Source organism: Ostrea edulis, chromosome 10, assembly GCF_947568905.1.
Source record: "Ostrea edulis chromosome 10, xbOstEdul1.1, whole genome shotgun sequence".
Classification (NCBI taxonomy): domain Eukaryota; kingdom Metazoa; phylum Mollusca; class Bivalvia; order Ostreida; family Ostreidae; genus Ostrea; species Ostrea edulis.
Genome location: NC_079173.1, coordinates 17782571 through 17788570, shown reverse-complemented (window position 1 = coordinate 17788570; position 6000 = coordinate 17782571).

Sequence of the window (6000 nt, the reverse complement as noted above, 5' to 3'; positions counted from 1 at the left end):
GAGACCGCACTGTACATGGGTGTTCCACGTGGTGGACTTGGCAATTATTTTGTGGGCCTAGTGTTGCCATTGGTTTGAAGTCGGCGTTACCCAGTATCGTTGTTCAGTGAGAGACCTGTGAGTCCGGGACTGGAAACGGAGGGGCTGTTCGCGCAGTATGGAGGCCTGGTGGTGCCAAGTGTGACGTGGCGTTAAATTGAATTGTGCTGAGTAGCCAAACTTTCATATTGAGTTTCAGTAAATTAACATTTTATCAAAAAGGAATTTGAGAAGTTTTGTATTTACAAAACGTAATTTACTACTGTTTAACTTTTTCTGTAGTTAGTGGAATTTGCTACTATTTGAACCATTTTGTAATACATTTATTATGAGTTACATTTTCAGCCTAGAATGACATATTTGTTGTATTTACTATTGATTGTCTTGACAGTTATACGTGATATTGATTGTCAATATTGCCAGGTTTATTTATACCAATTTATATTTTCTTTCTCGGTGAGAGAGTATGGGTGTGTGTATGTGAAAGTGTGATTTCTTTGTTTTTCAAACATCCTTATATTTCTTATCTTATTGCTAAATAAATTTTCTTTTTATTTAATCTACGATTTATCATTTTCTCTATTGCCTACACAAAATCCAAAAGAACTTCATTACATAGGCATACGAAAAACACCCTATATAAGCTTTTCATGGACGCATTATGTACTGTTTTCGGTACTTGTTCCACAAAGGCAGAGACATATTTATGTAGCAATATTCCATTATCAACCCGTCTCTATATGAGTGAAATATTCTCGAGAGGTACGTTAGCAATATACAATGAATCCAATATCACCTGTATATGATACGCAAAAGCTTGTTCTGCGTATGATTAGTTTTAAATCGAGGCAGGATACTGACAAATAAGTTATATATTTACAGTACTTTCATTTGTATAGAATTCATTGTACAGAGGGGCGCAGCGACTGTCACGTTCCTCAGTAAAATAAATTTCATACGAACAAAACTACTGTAAATGTCTTGTGCCATGAATATTCACAACATCAATGCAAAATTACACGCGATGCGACGTTATAAGTCTGGGGTTGACTAAAGATTTGACATGGAGATCAGTGACACTGACTTTTTATTATTTGGATGACATTGGTTATATATGCATGATAATGGAAAATTAAAATGTGCAGATGAGGAATTGGGCACAAAGAGTGTTTCTCATACTTTAGCTACATACAACACGTGCGTTTTGCAGTTGAGAATCATTACCGTTGTAGTAGTCTATTGATGTGCGAGTCACAGATTGAGACAACCCCCCTTTTCGCCACTGATTACAAGGCATGGCATATATAGATGTTTGAAATCATTCAAACATTAATTGCACAGAACATTTTGAAATCAGAAATAATGCGAGTTAAATTCCAGATTTATCACCCAAAATGGCAGAATATTTTGGCTAATATCCCCCCCCCACCTTTCGGAAGTCCTGGATCAGCCACTGTGTGTTAACTGACCAAATATGCTTGATTTATTTATTTTCTGCATTTTATCATTGATTAATGTTACAAAATTGTTTTTTATGTTCATAGTTTGAAAGTTGTACGGTTCTGTGAAAGTTATTGTACAGCTAAGCTCCGCCCCCAGGAAACTACTGTACGTTGATTTCTGCCAAATGTTTTCTGACTGATTTAAAGAATGGCTCAGATCAAAGGAAAACATACCGCACCATGACACGAGTTGCCTTTACAGAGGTTTCAAGTCTCGTTTAAAATCAGCTATTTTGCAAATTCTATGGTCGTTAAAAACATCGAGTTTGCCAATTCAACCTGTTCTCATTGGGTGGAATGCTGTCTGACGTGTTTCATACCAATTGTTAGGCCGTTCTATACTTGTAAACTGATTTTGACTACGGATTACTCCGTTTACCTGATCGAGATTTAGGGCTCACGGCGGTGTGACCGGTTGATTGAGGATGCTTACTCCTCCTAGGCACCTGATGCCACCTCTGGTATGTCCAGAGGCCTGTGCTTTTCGTATTTCTCGTGGGAGTTATGAGCTGATCACTGTTTTCTTCACCTTTTCACAGGTAACATTTCCGACTGAGTAATTTTGCAACAAGTCAAATTTTATTTTTCCTTTTTTATTGTTTGCAATGCTTAATTAAAATATTTTTAATAGTTAACCAAAATTTGAATATTAGTTGTTGAGTTGTAAGTGAGTTCCATCGTTCACAATTTGTAGTTAAGTAAGCAAGGCTCGTGCCATGTTTTTGTTTACATATAAATTGCTTAATAGAGAATAGCATGTTTAAAACAAAATGAAATGTGCCAAACACTAGAAATTATTTTATTGTGTTCAGAATTAACTTGTAAATTGGAAAAAATTGCTTTAAAGGTAACTTGTACTAGTAGATTTAACCTATGTAAACAAAAACATGACACGAGCCTTGTTTACACAACAAAGGATTTTGAGCGGTGTAATTCAACAACTGACATTCAAATTTTTGCTGACCATTAGAAATACCTTAGTTAAGCATTCTAAACATTAAAAATGGAAAAATAAAATTTGAAAATTTTCAGCTCAAATCGTGTTCATGCCCCTTTAAGATTTATAGTTATACACATTGAGAATAATTACCGGTGTGATACCTTGGAAGGTGGTGTATGCATAAAGTTATTAGAAACTGATCTACCCATGTAAAAGTAAAAAATTTCTATCAGCCGTTCACCATTCCGAAGAACTAGGCATGATAACTGGATTTCCGCCTACATTTTCAACAGGCATATTTTAAAAAAAACTTTGTGAATTTGTTAACGAGTTTTATAGAATTCATTAGTAATTGATTATCAACTTCAACAGGTTTGGGAACACTTCCACTGTAGCGAGATGTTCTCGCTAAAACGCGATTATCCCTCTTTTAGTGAGAGTAAATATATCCCGGGTAATCGCAAAAAACAGTCGAGACAAACGTTTATTTGTGTTTAAGCGGAAAGGAAGAAAAGGTGCAAAGATGTCAAGCCATGTGGTAATTATTTTTTGTTTCACCGTATTTTATATACTCTAAAATGGTATCTTCGTAGCTACATTTGAGTAAAAATGTGGGTTTTTGAACGAGGGGTAGTCATTTCATCGATATTCATATAAGATTTATAGGTCAAATGGAGATTTTTTATCGTATGAAAGAAAAATTACCTCCTGCATTCGCAAGATGTATTCCATGACGGCCATTTGCAATAAACTTTTACATTGTAAACAAGCCTGACCAATCATACAGCTCGAAAGATCATGTATGAAATCATATTATTTACGGAGGCCCATTATTGTTAAAAATCTCTATGTTCATGCCTTGTATTGTTTTGTGAAGTCGTACACACTATATTCGTATCCTTTTATACTGGAATAAAAGAGAAGATTGACTGATTGTATCTTTCTTAACGTCTCGCTCGAGAATTTTTCACTCAAATGGAGACGTCACCAAGAGCGGTGAGGGGCTTCAAATTTAGGCCTATATTCGGAGCTTACTGCCATTGATCAGTGAGGGTTCTTTATCGTGCCACACCTACTGTGACACGGATCATCCATTTTAAAGGTCATCTCCGAGGACCCGTGACATTCACACCTGATGCCGAGCGTTTGGCGATGGAACTGTCACTACCTGTTATAACGACTTGTGTGTGTCGCGGCCGGGATTTGAACCCCAGCCTCCCGCATGTGGGGCGAACGCTCTAACCTCTCGGCCACCACCACAGTTAAAAGAGAAGACATGGCCACTGTTCAGAAAACATTTATATATACATGTATATGCATATATTGGAGCTGATGAAAAATGAATTCACAAATGAATAACAAATATCTCTTTCTCATTTCTGCAAGGTGAAGATAACGAACAGTGATCAATCTCATAACTCCTATAAGCAATACAAAATAGATAGTTGGGCAAAAAACGGATCCCTTGACACACCAGAGGTGGGATCAGGTGCCTAGGAGGAGTAAGCATCCCCTGTTGACCGGTCACACCCGCCGTGAGCCCCATATCCTGACCAGGCAAACGGAGTTATCCGTAGTCAAAATCAGTGTGCCAAGAACGGCTTAACAATCGGTATGAAACACGTCAGACAGCATTTGACCCAATGCGAGGTTGTACTAACGAAGTAGATCGTTATAACGACCATAGAATTTGCGAAATGCTGACTTCAATCAAGACTGTTAAAATCCCTGTACCATCAACTTGTTTGTCAGTAACTTACCTCGATTTAAAAACTGAGTATACGCAGAACAAGCTCTTACATATCGAATCAGTTGAGATATATAAACACCATATGCAGGTGATAATGGAATATTGCTATATAAATATGGGAAGTTGACGATGGAGAAGCTGAAATCATCCCGTTTGTCATACAGTTGAGTTGTCAGTTTGCCGTTAATGTCTACTTTCATTAAAATATCTAAGTATGAAGCAGAAGTGGACGACTCTGTGGTGTCCTTTATTTCGAGCTCACAGGGATATATCAAATCGACATATGAATGAAAGCTATCATTGTTAATAGACTAAACGTCATCTATATATCTAAAAGTCGAATTGAAGGCCACAGCGAGAGATTGTTTCTTCTCACGTAGACGTTTTTGAATAAATTCTGCTTCATATGAATATAAAAACAGGCCAGCTAACAAAGGAGCACAATTCGTGCCCATGGGAATTCCAACAGACTGTTGGAAGACCTGATCACCAAAGACCACGAAGATATACATGATTTTAAAAACATCATGATTAAATAATGTAACAAAAATATGTGACTTGAGTTGAATGATTTATGTACATAAAAATGAATTTTAACTATTCATATAGAAAAAAGTAACAAAGAGTGGGAAGGAGTCAATAGTAACAAGAGAGAGAGAAAAGGAACGCAAGAGGCCGGCCAAGATGAACCAGAAGGCCTCAAACGTGACAAAGTCTTTTTGTAGAAGAAAAGACACACTCATCGAAAAGGTGCAAACATTAGTTATGGGAAATCGGAATATTTTTGTATATATAATGAATTACAAAATGATCGGATACATGATAATCAATTAATTTTAAGTAAATATTTGGTTAATTGGAGTAATATCTAGTGAGTAAATATCAGAGTTCTTTATAAGTTAATTTAATCTTATAGAGTACACAAAGTATATGTACCGTCAACACTACAGTCTCTCAAGATTTGTCAAAATCTTGACATATCCTTCTTTTTCCCCCTCCAATCAATGCTCATTTTTTCGTCGAGGTCAAACTGCAATCTTTTCCTGAAGCTATTTCTCCGTCATGAAGTTAAAATCCTCTGACTTTTCTTGCTATTTTTGCAAATAATAATAGGCTTAGGTCATAGGCGGTTCTCCAGGGAGTTGGTTCCCGATACATGTTGAACATATGCATAAAATTTTTCGTTGCATACCTCTGTAATTTTCCCAATGCCCTCCTCCAGATGTTCTCCACACAGGCCATTTAATTTCTCGCTGCATAGGATGCCATGATCTCTTATGATGGATCTATATAACAAAATAAATAAATTAATATTTTTTCAACAAAAAACCCCCCAAACTTTTATAACTAGTTAATAGTTGATACAGACAAAAAATGGAATGAAATACTAGTGTATGTACCTGAACTCAGTAACTTCCTTCTTTATTCCGTAGGCATAGCTGTAGTCTTGATCGGACGATTCTGTAATACCCAGTGTCTTCATCATGTGTTCATGAATCTAAAAATATACATCATTTATTCATCAATAGGCAAGAAACTTAAAAGTTGCCACAGGTGCAAAGGTCAACTTGGAGGTTAGAGGACCTTCAGGATCCAGGTTTTTATATGGACAGGTATATGTTTTATTTCAATTGAAATATTTTCATTTTTAAACCTTTTGTTTAATTTGTCTTCGGAACACCCAACGTATCTTTTTAATGTGTGTGGGTTTTTTTCTGTTTGGATTATTTCTGTCATCGAATTAACATTTATGTTGCAGTGTGATATAC